At 48.7% G+C, this 16,460-nt stretch overlaps 1 pseudogene; it reads left to right on the forward strand.

The window, feature by feature from the left end:
- Positions 1–1,441: 1,441 nt before the first annotated feature.
- On the forward strand, positions 1,442–14,671 carry LOC128969875 (cytochrome b-like; annotated as a pseudogene).
- Positions 14,672–16,460: the final 1,789 nt, after the last annotated feature.

Genomic DNA, 16,460 nt, shown 5'->3' on the forward strand with positions numbered 1-16,460 from the left:
ACTCTGAGCAAGAGTTACTGGGGTTAGGCACTTAGGGTAGGAATGGCCTGGAGGAGTTAGGGCTGCTAGGGACTTCTGCTTCTGTTAGTTAGCTACTTCTGGGTAGGGCTTTGGTGTAGGGATGCTGCTAGGGAACGTGCTCAGGACTTCTGTTAGCTGCTTTGTCTGTTAAGGGCTTCCAGGGCTTCTGCTGTAAGTGGGACTCTGACACTCTGCAATGCAAGGGATTCTGCAATGCAGCAATAAAGGACTTCTGGGAGGACTTCTGAGATTCTCTGCTCTCTGCACTTCTGGAATCTCATTTCTACACAGCAACAGGGTTTGTGCCTTCATTCATCTCCCAATGGTACCTCGTGTCGTGGAGAGGGGGAATAGGGATGGAGGATGGTGATTATTAATTATGAATTATGAAAATATGAGTTATGAAACTATTGTTTATTGTTATTAATATTTGATTAATTACTTTATATATATTGATTCGGATGCACGGTTGTAATAATATAGACCATAACTGATTTAGTATTTACAATCATACCCAATTATAATATTTACAGTCAATTTCTAATGAAGGGAACGAAAGGGTGCAGTTCCAACGCTTGTCCACTAGATGGAGACTCGACAAAGCGCTTGTCACGAGGCAGGTTAAGGTGGAAATATCACACGGCTGTGCGCGGGCACTTTGAATAGAACGTTACTAAATGTTATACACATGAAAGATACACGCAGCGAGACAAATTGCCGGATCACGCGGGCTCGCTGGGTATCTGGCCCCGTTCGGGCGGCGCTTTCTTTCTCCCTCCCGGCTCTGGGGGGTGGCAAGGTTGGCTTTCTCCTCCCACGGTCTGCGGGAAGGGCAGTTCGCTTCTTTGTCCTCCCGCGGTCTGCGGGGGGGGGACTGGCTCCCTGACCGGAGGACGGCTCAGGAGGGCCAGGTCTTTTCGGTGCTCGACCCTACGATCGAGGGCAGTTTTCCCGTAGGCAGGTCTCCGGTGGGGGGTGCGGTGACGCAATGCTTCCCCCCCTCGCTCAGCTCGAGTTGTGAGCTGACTGCCGCTTCTCTGGGCGACTGCTTCCATTTAAATTATAATGGTACAGTCATTGCCTTGACTTCAATGGAGAGGCTAATCTTTGCTGTCTCTTTTCCCTCGGGGAAAATCCCGGGTGTTTCGCCCTGATACGGGCTGCGGAGCAGCTACAGGGGGTGGCTCCTTTCACTCCCGTGGTCTGTGGGGTCACGCAAGATGCGTTTCTGCTTATTTGGCTGCTTAATTAGCTTGCAGTGTTTCTGGACAGCCAGGCTTGGGCTAGTCCTTCCCCCTTTGGGTTACATCTTACCCTCTTTGGGGGCTTCCCTCAGTCCTTTTCGACTGGGTCTATGTCGCTTCTGGTGATGGGATCATCCTTTGCGGGTCCTCGATGCACACTCCATGGGCTGGCTTCCATGTTCACAGAGGCTTCCGAGTACGCTTGCGTGGGAAGGCTTATAGCTTACTCAATTGTGAGTTGCATGATGGGTGAAAGCAAAGGAGAGAGCAACGTGGCACCAAAATGGGGCAATGCTTATAGATATTTGAGGTTGGACTTAGCCAATGGGCACACTTACCAATAACCTGCTTCCACCTATAGAAAGGTGAAGCTAGAATTATACCCTTAGATGGACAGAGCATAGGCATCCCATTGAGATGGGTGCCCTCAGTTCTTTGCCCCTTAGGAGACAGGCTGGTTCCTGAACCTTTTGTCTTCCCCTCTGGAAAGGAGGGCAGAAGGGACAAGTTAGCTGGTATCTGGGGGCATAATTTTGGGCATGTGATGCCTTCACGACACCTCGTTATAAGGGGTCTGCAACTACATTCAGCTCCCCCAACCACAGAGGAGCGATAAAGGGAGTGATAGAGCAGATTTGGTGGCATTTTGAATCATAGAATCAGCGAGGTTGGAAAAGACCTCAGAGATCATCAAGTCCAACCTATCACCCAGCATCCCATGACTAACTAAACCATGGATCCAAGTGCCACATCCAGTCCTTTTTTGAACACCTCCAGGGACGGTGACTCCACCACCTCCCTGGGCAGCACATTCCGATGGCCAATTACTCTTTCTGGGAAGAACTTTCTCCTCACCTCCAGCCTAAGCTTCCCCTGGTGCAGCTTGAGACTGTGTCCTCTTGTTCTGGTGCTGGTTGCCTGGGAGAAGAGACCAACCCCCACCTGGCTACAACCTCCCTTCAGGTAGTTGTAGACAGCAATGAGGTCTCCCCTGAGCCTCCTCTTCTCCAGGCTAAACACCCCCAGCTCCCTCAGCCTCTCCTCACAGGGCTTGTGCTTGAGACCTCTCCCCAGCATTGTTGCCCTTCTCTGGACACATTCAAGTGTCTCAATGTCCTTCTTAAATTGAGGAGCCCAGAACTGGACACAGCCTGGGCCAAACCACCACAATGACATAAAAATAATGGTTTCCTTTGAAGGCAAACTAAGCAGGAGATTTGAACTGCTTCTGATGCTGCAGTAGACTAGGTATGAGCAAGGAGCAGTTACTAAATTTCACAGTGTGATACAGTGTGTTTTGTACTTCAAAAATAAAATTATTATTCTGTATTTACACACACAACACAAATTGAAGAGTAATTGTACCCAGTTCAGGTTGTTTGGAGCCTTCTCTGGGTTGTTTCTTTATTAACCAGTGATTCCCATGGTGCTGGAAGTGAGCAGCCTGCACTTTGACTCCTGATGAGCAAAACATTGATTGCTACATGCTTTCAGCTAGATTCCCAGAGTTCCTAAACTATGCAGTGTGGTATTAAAGATGGACCACAAAGCAGAGTAATCTATGAGGCAGTTGTTGAGTTTTTTGCTGCTACAATATTGATAGGTCAAATTAGGATAGCATGATAGGAAATGAAAACTCTCTTCTCTCTGAAGCCCAGGACTTGGGGACCTTGATTGAAAATTGCTAAGCAGCTATCCAGAGGAGAGGAAAAAAAAAGGCTTCTGCCAGGAAGCAGGTGTTGTATCTAGTTCAGAGGATCACAGCTCACAGGATGTCAGGGGTTGGAAGGGACCTCCAAAGTCCATCGAGTCCAACCTCCCCTGCCAGACCACAGACTCCAGCACAGGTCACACAGGAATGCATCCAGACAGGGCTTGAAAGTCTGCAGAGAAGGAGACTCCACAACCTCTCTGGGCAACCTGTTCCAGTGCTCTGGGACCCTCACACTGAAGAAGTTCCTCCTCATGTTGAGGTGGAACCTCCTGTGCTGGAGTTTCTATCCATTACCCCTTGTCCTATCCCAGGGTGCAAGTGCACAGGGGCTGTCCCCTCCCTCTTGACCCCCAGCCCTCAGATGTTTATAGACATTTATTAGATTCCTTCTTAGCCTTCTCTCCAGACTGAACAGCCCCAGGGCTCTCAGCCTCTCCTCCCCAGACAGGGCTCCAGTCCCTTCAGCATCCTCACAGCCCTCCCTTGGACTCTCTCCAGCAGATCCCTGTCCCTCCTGAACTGGGGAGCCCAGAACTGGATGCAATATTCCAGGTGAGGTCTCAGTAGGGCAGAGTAGAGGGGGAGAAGAACCTCCCTGGATCTGCTGGACAGACTCTTCTGCTGCACCCCAGGGTTAAGAAGAGTGTGCCCAGCACACCCTATGTAGCAGATCTGAAAGGTGCCACCGAGGTCACAGGTGTTACTGGGAGGCAGTGGCAGTTGTGTGCTTTTTGATTCTCTTCATCAAAAGGGATTTGGATTTATTGCAGAAGTTCTGATGGCTCAGGGGTGTTCTTGGCCTTACTGTGCCTACTGCAAAAGGTCAGTTCATTCTGGCTGGAGCAAATGCTTTGCAGCCAGAGCCCTCCTGGCAATAAACTATAAAGCTTTCAGCTATCAGCAGGTGATGATTCTTGGTATTGCATAGTTTTCCTGGGGTACTGGAAATACCTTTGTTTATATGCGTTCCTTTTTTCTCTGGGATTTATCACCTTGCCAGCAATTATAAACAATACCCCATGGGTTTGGGACTGACTCTAAATATTTTCAGAGAAATGTTAAAATGTGTTGGTTTCTTCCTGAAGAGACACAGATCATTAATTCTGAACTTGTGAGGGAAAAGTGGCCAGTGAATTAGCACTGAAATCTCCCTCTAGCATCAAACACAAAGGGTGTTCCCCATGGGTGACCCTGTGGGATGGATGCTCATCTCCACAGGGATGCTGCATGGAGCTCTGGTGCATGTGCCTGTGCACCCCACCAGCCCAGGATACTGCAGCAGTGTGGCCAGCAGGGCTAGGGAGGTTCTTCTCCCCCTCTACTCTGCCCTGCTGAGACCACAGCTGCAATCCTGTGTCCAGTTTGGGGCTCCCCAGTTCAAGAGAGACAGAGACCTGCTGGAGAGAGTCCAAGGGAGACTCAGGAGGATGCTTAGGGGACTTTGAGCATCTCCACTGTGAAGAGAGACTGAGAGCCCTGGGGCTGTTTAGTGTGGAGAAGAGAAGGCTGAGAGGGGATCTGATCAACGTCTATCAATAGCTGAGGGGTGGGTGTCAAGGGGAGGGGGCCTGGCTCTTTTGGGTGGCACACAGTAATGAGCCAAGGAACAAGAGGTACAAGCTGGAACAGAGAAGATTTCACCTCAACATGAGGAGAAACTTCTTTCCAGTGAGGGTGACAGAGCCCTGGAGCAGCTGCCCAGAGAGGTTGTGGAGTCTCCTTCTCTGGAGACTTTCCAACCCCACCTGGCTGCATTGCTGTGCAGACTCCCCTGGGGGATGCTGCTCTGGCAGGGGGGTTGGACCTGATGATCTCTGGAGGTCCCTTCCAACCTCTAATGGATGTGGTACTGTGACACTGTGACTGTCCCACCCAGCACCTTTTTCACTGATTTCTTCTTGGCAGCAACGGGAAAGGGGAAATCTTCTATTCTCAGAGCCTGAGCTTATTTGTATACCCAAGACTGAGAACTGAAAACATGAGCTCTTTAAAACTAGCACCAGAGCCTCATGAGACACTCAGCAGTGTATCCAGCACCTCTAGTGTCTAATAAAAGGATCTTTGCCATATGTGGGGGGGAGAAACTCCAACTGTCAATATCCTGGAGCTTGTGTGAAATACTTACACCAAACTGCTCCAAAAATTGGCCTCCAAGGGGCTTGAGGAGAGAGTGGAAAGTGTGGAGAGCTGTCACCTAAGAGGGTGGTGTAGTGGAACCAGAGCACCATAGTGATGATTGATTTCATTGTGCCACAGGCTTAACCTACTGGAACAGAACCACGGCTGTGTCAAATGACGCCAAAGGGCTAAAGGCATGAGGTCTGTGATAGGCTGCAGAGCTGGGCAGGCCCAGGTGCTGGTCTTGGTTATGGAGAAGAGCTGAAGAGCAGAGCTGCATTCATACTCACTGCCCTTAACCAGGCACCTAGGAGAGGGGGATGATTAATGCTCCCTTTGGTTCAGCTGCAGCTCTAGGGGTATTCGTTCATTGCCACACACTGCTAGGCTATCAGGAGGAGGATTCCCTGTCCTCACTCCCACCTACAACTTAAATTTCTAAGTGTGAATCTAACTCCTTTCTCAGTTAGAAAGGAGTTGAGCCATGTGTCTTGAATTTGCCTTCTGAGGAGAGCCTGAGGGAGCTGAGGGCTCTGGAGCTTGGAGAGGAGGAGCCTGAGAGGTGACCTCATTGCTGGTGCTAAAGATGTGCAGGGGGAGTGCCCAGAGGCTGGAGCCAGGCTCTGCTGGGTGATGCCCAATGCCAGCACAAGGGGCAGTGGTGGAAGCTGAGGCAGAGGAAGTTCCATGGAAACAGGAGGAAGAATTTTTTCCCTGTGAGGGTGACAGAGCCCTGGAAGAGGCTGCCCAGGGGAGTTGTGGAGTCTCCCTCTCTGGAGACATTCAAGACCTGCCTGGATGTGTTCCTGTGTGACCTGCTGTAGGTGATCCTGCTCTGGCAGGAGGGTTGGACTGGATGAGCTTTTGAGGTCCCCTCCAGCCCCTCACATGCTGTGATTGTGTGATTGTTTCTAACAATTCCTTCTGCATGCTTGTGGAGGAGGATTATTCTTCATGTAGTGAAATTCCATTCCTCTTTCCATCTGTTTCTAGTTTCAGTTTAAAAAAAAAAATGAAACTTTTATTTCTTAACATTTTTTTCTCAACTTTTTTTTTCCTCAAATGGTAGGAAATAATACTCCAGTCCTTCAGAAATACATTTTTCTGCCCTCCTACCCCCTGCTCAATTAGTTACAAGTAGCATATATTGTCAGACACCTGGCAAAAAGAGAAGTATATAAGCCAGAGCCCAATAAAACAACCAACCTACTGTACTTTCCTGGCCTGCAGTCCTTCAGCAGGCTCCTTCTACTAAAGGTACAGCCTTGTGTTTCGTGACACAGATCACATCCTAGGTGCTGGAGCATGGTAGGCATTTCTCTCACTCTATTTGTTTCTTGGGGGAATTTTTTAGTTAATTTCTAACAATACAAATGTTGTTCTTAGAAAGAGTCTTGAAAAAGTGAAACACAAACAAATGCAAGACCCAAAAACAAAGAAAGATAAAATGAATTTAAAAAAATTAAGAGGCTGTACCAGTTACAGCTCTCAGTGATAACCACCCAAACCTGAGCCCAGCAGCAGTATTTGTGACTAACCTTCACCACTTAGCTTTAGTCCTGGCTGTGCCTGCAGCAGCCCAGCTCTGCCTTACTTCTTCAGGCATTCTGGTTGCCCAGATTGTGATGGTTTGAAGGTGGAACTTTTGCCTACTTCCTAACTGCAAAAAAATAGGGACTTCCTGGACATCTTTGTTGGTGCCATGGACAGTGGCATTGAGGCACCCTCAGCAAGTTTGCTGATGACACCAAGCTGTGTGGTGCAGCAGACAGCTGGAGGGAAAGGATCCATCCAGAGGGATCTTGACAGGCTGTAGAGCTGGGCACAAGCCAACCTCAGAAGGTTCAACAAGACCAAGTGCAAGGTCCTGCAGCTGGGTCAGGGCAATCCCAAGCACTGATATAGGCTGGGCAGGGACTGACTGGAGAGCAGCTCTGAAGAAAAGGCCTTGGGGGTGCTGGTGGAGGAGAAGCTCAACAGGAGCCAGCACTTGCAGTGCCAGTGTCTCACCACCCTCATGGGGAAGAATTTCTTCCTAATATCCAATCTGAATCTCCCCATTTCTAGTTTTGCTCCATTCCCCCCAGTCCTATCACTCCCTGACACCCTCAAAAGTCCCTCCCCAGCTTTCTTGTAACCCCCTTCAGATCCTGGAAGGCCACAAGAAGGTCTCCTGGGAGCCTTCTCTTCTCCAGACTGAACCACCCCAACTCTCTGCCTAATTATCTTTTATCTGAGCTTAGTTTCAGCTCAGTAACCAATCTCCACCTTGCAGCCAATCTTTCTGCTTTTGTGAAAGCCTTTTGTTGTTGCTGTTGTTGAGAACAGTGCCATTTTGGCTTCCATTTAAAAAGAATTTAAGATCCAGTTATGCAAATTAATTTTAAAAGGTTTCTCACCAATCTTCTGGGTGAAAGGTTATTGCACAAAGCTTGCAAGAGATTTAAAACAAGGATTCTTTTGGCTTTGAAAGGCATCCCAGTGTGACACTCACCTCTCCCTACTCTCAGGAAGCTGGCAGCAGAAAAAGAGATTTGGGGCAGTTCACAGAATCATAGAATCAACGAGGTTGGAAAAGACCTCAGAGATCACCAAGTCCAACCTATCACCCAGCACCCCATGACTAACTAAACCATGGCTCCAAGTGCCACATCCAATCCTTTCTTGAACACCTCCAGGGATGGTGACTCCACCACCTCCCTGGGCAGCACATTCCGATGGCCAATTACTCTTTCTGGGAAGAACTTTCTCCTCACCTCCAGCCTAAGCTTCCCCTGGTGCAGCTTGAGACTGTGTCCTCTTGTTCTGGTGCTGGTTGCCTGGGAGAAGAGACCAACCCCCACCTGGCTACAACCTCCCTTCAGGCAGCTGTAGATGGCAATGAGGTCTCCTCTGAACCTCCTCTTCTCCAAGCTAAACACCCCCAGCTCCCTCAACTTGTCCTCACAGGGCTTGTGCTTGAGACCTCTCCCCAGCCTCGTTGCCCTTCTCTGGACACATTCAAGTGTCTCAACATCCTTCTCAAATTGAGGAGGAACTTGACCCCAAGGAGCAATGCATAGCTGCCAGCCTCAGGCAGGGAACCCTTATTGTCTAGGAAAAGAGCCAATGGAGCAGACAGGGATGAAGGAAGGAACTAAGAGGGATGGACTAGGGTATGATAAAGGAGCACCTGGGTGACCACAGGGCTCTGTGGTTTGGCTGCAGAGGTTTGAACCTCTGTCCTGTTCCCTCGAGATTTTTAACAAGGGGTACTGAGAGGAAGCAATTACTTTGCACAGATTGGAGTTTAGCTCAGAAAAAACATGTTCAATCATGAGCTTGTGCTCCTCAGGCTTTAGACATTTTCCACTGCAAATATTAGGCCAAGGCAGGGAAGATGAGGGACACACTAAAATAATATTTGTAAATACCTTGTGTCATCTCGTGAACCATCCTTCCACTCCTTTTTGTCTGACAGGGAGAAATGTTCATGTGGTGATAAAAAGCTTAGAAACTGGCTGCAGGGAAGCTCAGCAACTGTGAAGGCAGCTCCCACCCCTCTTTGTGCCCCCCCCTTCCCCACATCCAGCCTCTTCTTTGCATGGAAGCCACTCAAATAGTGATAGAATTGCTTCTCATTCATTGAGCAGGGTGTGGAAAACCACAGAGCAGAGAGGACAAAAGCAGTGCTGGCATTAAGCATATATATCTCATGGGAACTGCAGAAACATATCCATGATGATGCTGAAGCAAGTGTGGTGGGTTGAAAATTCCCTCCCCAACGTTACCTTTGCCAGACCAGCTCAGCTGGAAGCAAATGAAAGCTGCATCTGCAAGCCAAACTACAATCTACAATGGAATGCAAAGAATACGTACAAATAGACAACATTTAGAATATTTGCAGGGATTTACAATTAATGAACAGCACAAGGACCCCCCTGGCCAAAGACCAGGGGAAGCTTAGAAATTCTCCCTCCCTGCCCTCTCTTTCCCCCTTGTACACAAAAGGGACACGAGAAAGGAGCAGAAATATTTTGTTAGACTGAGCCAAAACAATGCAGCCAAGGTCAAGCAGAAAGCAGTTAGTATCTCCCAGAGCAAAGGAGGTGGAAGAGACCAAGATTGTTTTGCAAGCTAGTTTAAGTCCTTTATCTCTTCCAAAGGGATTGTTTATAACTGTCATTATTTTCCTTTTTTACACCCAATAGTGATTTATTTACATTTTACTACTTTCTCTTCAAGGTGTGTGAAAAATTTTTAAAGGCACAGCCTAAAACTACCACAGCAAGGAAATGAGAGCTGGGCAGACGTGGCAGTGAGTAGCACTGGGAACCTGCAGCCTCTTGCATAGCCCCAGAGGACTCACACAGAATCACAGAGCCACAGAACCACAGAATCACAGAATGTTAGGGGCTGGAAGGGACCTCCAAAGCTTGTCCAGTCCAACCCCCCTGCCAGAGCAGGATCACCTAGAGCAGATCACACAGAAACACATCCAGGCAGCTCTTGAGTATCTCCAGAGAGGGAGACTCCACAACCCCCCTGGGCAGCCTGTTACAGGGCTCTGTCACCCTCACAAGGAAGGAATGTTCCCTCATGTTTCCATGGAACTCCCTATGCCTCAACTTCACCATTGTCCCTTGTGCTGTCATTGGGCAACCAGGGCAGAGCAGAGGGGGAGGAGAACCTCTCTCCACCTACTCCCCACAGCCCTTCTAATCCACCCCAGGATGCCTTTGGCCTTCTTGGCCACCAGAGCACATTGCTGGCTCATGGTCAACCTCCCATCCACCAGGACCCCCAGGGCCTTTTCCCCTTCACTGCTCTCCAACAGCTCAGTCCCCAACCTCTCCTGCTCCATGAGGTTGTTCTTTCCCAGGTGCAAGACTCTCCCCTTGCCCTTGTTCTATTTCATTCCATTTCTCCCTGCCCAACTCTCAGCCTGTCTCAGTCTCACTGAATGGCAGCACAACCCTCCTGTGTCAGCCACTCCTCCCAGTTTGGTGTCATCAGCAAACTTGCTGACAGTGCTCTCTGTGCCCTCATCCAGGTCCTTGATGAATATATTGAACAGCTCTGGTCCCAGTACTGATTCCTGAGGGACTCCACTAGACACAGGCCTCTAACTAGACTCTGTCCCATTGACCACAACTCTCTGACTTGTTCCTTCAATCAGTTCCCATCCACCTCACTGCCTGACCATCCAGACCGCACTGCCTCAGTTTAGCTGCAAGGATGCTGTAGGAGATGGTGTCAAATGCTTTACTGAAATCAAGATAATGCACATCTACTGCTCTGCCATCATCTATCCACCTGGTTATGTCCTCATCAAAGGCTATCAGGCTGGTCAGACATGACTTCCCCTTGGTAAAGCCATGTTGACTGCTCCTAATGACCCTCTTGTCCTTGGTGTGCTTAAGGACAGCACTGAGGATGAGTTGCTCCATCACCTTTCCAGGGCAGGAGGTGAGGCTGACTGGTCTATAGTTACCAGAGTCCTCCTTCTTAGCCTTTTTGAAGACTGGAGTGACAGGAACTCTCTGAGCTGTTGGGGACCTCTCTGGACAGAGCACACAGATGAGATTGTTCAGTGAGAGATGTGATGCAAAACCTGGAATGGGAATGAAACTCCTGGGAGTTCAAGTGTCTTCCATACTCAGCTCAGGAGAAAGGCAGGGAGGGGAGCAATGCCTCTGTGGTGTAAGGAGCAGGAGTGGCTTTGAGCAAAATCTGCCTGCAGTAACTGCTGAAGACCTTTGGCTTGCTGTACCCTCAGCAGTCCTGGAAGGGCTAAGGCTTCTCACAGGTTTGGTGTCCCTGTCACACACTCATCAGGACATTATTCAGAGGCTTTCAGACACAAACCTGAGCCACCCAATATCTTGAGCTATGCAAGAGTGGAGAGAGTCTCCCCAGCTGGTGTGATGAAGACCACACTGATAGCACTTCTGCTGACTGCACCTGTGTGTTGATAAGCCAGTGATCAGCAAGCACTGAAGGAAGACGAGTTGAGAAAAAGCACTTTGAAAAATGGCTTATGGGCTGGTTCTGTTCAGTGTGAGCTTGCAGCCCAGAAGGCAAATCCCAGCCTGGGCTGCATCCAAAGCAGCATTGCCAGCAGAGCCAGAGAGGTGATTCTGCCACTTTGCTCTGCTCTGGGGAGACCTCACCTGGAGTGCTGTGTACAGCTCTGGAGCCCTCAATAGAGGAAGGACATGGAGCTGATGGAGAGGGTCCAGAGGAGGGCCATGAGAATGCTCAGGGGGTTGGAGCAGCTCTGCTATGAGGACAGGCTGAGGGAGCTGGGGGTGTTCAGTCTGGAGAAGAGGAGGCTCTGGGGAGACCTAACAGCAGCCTGGCAGTACCTGAAGGGGGCTCCAGGAAGGCTGGAGAGAGACTGTTTGCAAAGGCCTGCAGGGACAGGACGAGGGACAATGGCTTCAAACTAGAGCAGAGCAGATTGAGATTGGATGTTAGGAACAAGTTCTTTACTCTGAGGGTGGTGGAACACTGGCACAGGTTGTCCAGGGAGGTGGTTGAGGCTCCTTCCCTGGAGATATTCAAGGTGAACTTGACAGAGTTCTGGGCAGCCTGATCTAGTTGGGGATGTCCCTGCTGAGTTCGGGAAGGTCAGACTGGATGAGCTTTGGAGCTGCCTTCTGGCCCAGACTATTCTATGATTCTCTAAAACTTCCCTTGCAGCTATGTATTTTAAAGAGTGGAAAAAGCAGCAGGATTTGGCAAATGCATCCTCCTGAAAGCACTGCTGCATCACCAGTCTTCTGGGAGAGAGGCTACTGCACAAAGCTTGCAACAGACTTAAAACAAGGTTTCTTCTCAAAAATATGCTGCCTCTTCCCCTTCCCTCTCTAGATGCTGAGTGAGATAAACCAGATGTGAGCAAGAACAGACTGAGAGAGTTGGGGCTGTTCAGGCTGGAGAAGAGAAGGCTCACAGGAGACCTTCTTGTGGGCTTCCAGGATCTGAAAGGGACTGCAAGAAAGCTGGGGAGGGACTTTTGAGGGTGTCAGGGAGTGATAGGACTGGGGGGGATGGAGCAAAACTAGAAATGGGTAGATTCAGATTGGATGTTAGGAAGAAATTCTTCCCCATGAGGGTGGTGAGATCCTGGCACAGGTTGCCCAGGGAGGTGGTGGAAGCCTCATCCCTGGAGGCTAGGCTCATTCCTCTGCAGCCAGGCTGGATGTGGCTGTGAGCAACCTGATGTAGTGTGAGGTGTCCCTGCCCATGGCAGAGGGGTTGGAACTGGATGAGCCTTGAGGTCCCTTCCAACCCTGACAGTTCTATGATGCTAAGACAGTAAAGGCTTCAAACAGGTGGAGAGCTTCATGAAACATTCTCTTGCTTTCCTTTTGGCATGACCTGCAAATGAACAAATCAAGTCTTTCACCAGTGCTCCCACTCCTGATGCTGACAGGCTTTTGTTGGCTGTTGGATTTTGCCTCGTTTTGGGTTTTTTGTTAGATTTATTGGTGTTTGGTTTTGTTTTTTTTTTTTTCCCATTCCAACCCAACCACTAAAACAAACTCCACCACATTGTGTTTGGGAATGGTTTGAACATGCTAAGGACCAAGGGGATATGCTGCCCAGTGTTTGATGTACACTGGTTTGTAATTCAAGGTTAAAGAAGCAGCAAAAGCAAGATGTACAGAGTGGCCCCTCTTGAGAATGCATCTAGGAGGTGAAAGGAGAGACATTCCTCCTAGAACCCCCTAAAACTACACACATAAGCTTCTCCCTATTGTTAATTCCTTTTGCTGATGAGCTGTGGAGATTTTATGCAGCGGTGCAAAATGGAAATCTATTGCAGGAGGGAAGAGTGCTGCAGTTCCAGAGGGACTCTTATGTTCAAAACAAAATACAACAATGGAGTTAATTAGCATTGCATGGTTCACAAAATCCCCTTGAGGGGGTCTTTCTCTGTTCTAAATCATCACTTGTATGTGAGATGGAAAAGCTCCCACTGAGCAGGCCCCTTCCACAAACTTTTAATAGATGCTGCCATGGTTTTTCATCATTTGCCATTGGCTTTGAGCAAGGTAACAGCTGAGCCAGGGCTATTCAGCTGCATTAACCAGCTGCATGTTAATATAGAAACACTCTCCTGCTTCTCCTTTCTGCCTGCAAATCTCCCCTGTGCCACTAACATATTAACCCTTCCCTGCCACACTTTTCTCAGCCACTGTGACACAGATGCTGAGGCAGAGGCTGTAGTAAAGACAGGTGATTAGCAAGGGAGGACCTCACTACCTGAACTTGTGTCCAGAAGAAGGTACCTAAACCAGATCTTCCACCTACTATGTCCACAGCCATTTGAAGACAGTCCCTGCTCCAAAGGACTCACCTCTTCCCACTGCCAGGGAGGAATATAAGAGGTTGTAATAGTTCCAGGCTGTGCCTAGAAATTTTTCCACAGATGTTGAACAGAAAGCAGTAGAATGTAAATAAATCACTATTGGATGTGAAAAGAAAAATAATGATAAACTCTAAATAATCCCATTGGACAGAGGACTGCCACAAAACTTAGGGAAACTAACTTTTTCTCTTTTCAGCTTCCTCACTCTGGGAGATCCTAACTTGTGCTTCAGCTGGTTTTGCTGACCTTGGCTGTGTTCTTTGTTGTGGCTAAGTACCAAAAAACAACTCTCTGCTCTTTCTCTCGTCCCTTATGTACAGGAGAGTAGAGGGAAGGGAGTGGGAAAGCTATTATTAGCCCCCTGGTTTTGTCCAGGAGGGTTCTTGTGCAGTTTATCAATTGTAAATACCTGTAAATATATGTAAATATTGTCTACTTTGCATGTATTAATTGTATTTCATTGGAGATTGTAGTTTTGCTTGTAAACACAGCTTTATTTGCTTCCAGCTGGGCTGGGCTGGCAATTTAATGTTGGGGGGAATTTTTCAACCCACCACAGAGGCCAAGAGGAAGGACCCTTGCCCTAGACAACCCCACCCTTACTCGATTTTTCGGCCTACGCTTCCTCCTCCCATTCATAACCGCAGGTCTCACCATAATCCACCTCACATTCCTTCACTAATCCGGCTCAAACAACCCCTTAGGACTCATACCAAATTGCGATAAAATTCCATTCCACCCCTACTTCTCCACAAAAGATGCCCTAGGATTTATATTCCTGCTCTTCCCTCTAACAGCCCTTGCCCTATTTTCCTCTAACCTCCTAGGCGACCCAGAAAACTTCAGAGCAGCCAACCCCTTAGTCACAACCCTCCCTTCAAACCAGAGTGATACTTCTCGTTGGCATACGCCACCCTACGCTCAATCCCCAACAAACTAGGAGGCGTCCTAGCATTGGCCACCTCTGTCCTAATTCCCTTCCTAGCCCCACTTCTCCACGTATCTAAACAATACACTATAGCCTTTTGACCCCTTTCTCAATTCCTATTTTGGACCTTAGTTGCCAATCTCTTCATCCTCACTTGAGTGGGCAGCCAACCAGTAGAACACCCCTTCATCATCATCGTCCAATTAGCCTCCATTGCCTGCTTCACCACCATCTTAATTCTCTTCCCCCTCATCAGCACCCTAGAGAACAAATTACTAAATTACTAAAACACTCTAATAGTTTATAAAAAACATTGGTCTTGTAAACCAAAGACTGAAGACTCACAATTCTTCTGAGAGTTACCCTAACATACTCACCCCTCTTCCCCCCTTTCCCCCCCACATAACTACTTTTATGCGTTCACAGCTAAGCTATGCATTTCTGTGCATTCATACACATTCACAGTACACAGATACCCAACCTAGGGCATAATCTGCAATGTAACAATGTCATATGTCATGATATTGACACACCATTCAATTTCTTTTCACCATCCTACTTCCTGAAGAACTTCCCAGTTCATGATCTACGGAACAACACGCACTAACTCAAGCTAAACCCCCCTTATGTGCTCAGTTATACATGGGCATTTTCCTCCATAGGGCAGTGGTTGATCACAAGCACTCCATGGTAGCAGGCCATAAAGTGCAGTACTGTTGTACCAGGTTATTTATTAGTCGGTCACCTCGTGTGAAATCAGCACCGCACCGCATACAAGACCCTACGTGACTAGCTTCAGGCCCGTACTGTCCCCCTACACCCCTAGCACAGCCTGCTCTTTTGCACCTCACACAGGAATCACAAAAAGCCATGCCTCACAACTCCTACACCTGCTGTTCTTTTCAGAGCCTGTACCCTCAAGACTCCCAACAAGCACAGCTATGTTCTCACTGAAGCACTTGGCAGCCACACCGCACAATTTCCAGCAGGTACTAGAACTGCAGACAGTCTGTCCTCTGCTTACTAAGAGGACCCAGTGAGGGAGGAGCAATGCTTTTCTGATGGCCTCCAGATGGCCACCCCCACCATTTGGAACTAGATGATCCTTGTGGTCCCTTCCAACCCTGACTGATTCTATGATTCTATGAGATGCCCTCCCATTCAGTTTCCTGTCATGCCAAAACTGATCAGTACCTGCCCATTCTCCACCCATTTGCAGTCATGTTGGCCAGATGGCCAAGCCTGTGTTTCCGTGCAGGCTTGCACTCCAGTGCAGCTTGCTCCCACCTGCAAACTGCTGGAATCAGCAGGAAAGCTCCACTGTGAACACGACTGCAGTGCCTGATGCACCACCCCTCCTCTGATCCTGCATCCTCTTGTCTCTGGGGGGAGCCAGGAAGCCCTGAAGAAATACTGCAATATGGCAATCATTACAAAAAGCCACAGCTAATGAACTGTCAGAGCAGAAGCACGTCAGGGCACCTTGTAACTCTCAAGCAAGAGCTAGAAGCCAAAGTGCTTTGCAAGGAAGGAAGCCAGGCTCTGACAGGGTTTGTGCTACCTGCCAGGCTCCAGTGGGTGAGCAGGGGCCTTGCCATGGACCATTCCCACTAAACTACATTTTATCATGATTGCCTCAAGTCAGACTGCTGAATACTTTGGTACTGGTGGGATATTTGGTAAGGCAGACCTAACCATAAAATTCTAGTGTAGGGGGAAGATAAGAGGTAAGCCCCTTCTTTCCTCCATTTCACTACAGGCTGTGTTCCCTGCTTTGTACCTCAGCTAAAGTATGCTGACTGCCCCTTTCTCCCCTTGGTTAGCCACAGCCTCAGGGGCTGAGCCCCAAGAGCGTCTCTACAGCACAGGAGGGAAAGGTGCATGGAGAGGGCAGGCTGTGCATGAGCACAGATGCACAGATCGCCAGTTCAGGACAAGGGACCTGAGTATCAAGTGCTTGTCCTTCTTCACAATTTATTGGCATTTTAATTCTTAAAGGGTAGTGAGACCAGTGTGAAAAGGATGGTGAAGGATGGTGATCAATTCAGACAAGCCAGAGGCTAACACAAAATATCT

Source organism: Indicator indicator, chromosome 11 (genome assembly GCF_027791375.1).
Source record: "Indicator indicator isolate 239-I01 chromosome 11, UM_Iind_1.1, whole genome shotgun sequence".
Taxonomy (NCBI): Eukaryota; Metazoa; Chordata; class Aves; order Piciformes; family Indicatoridae; genus Indicator; species Indicator indicator.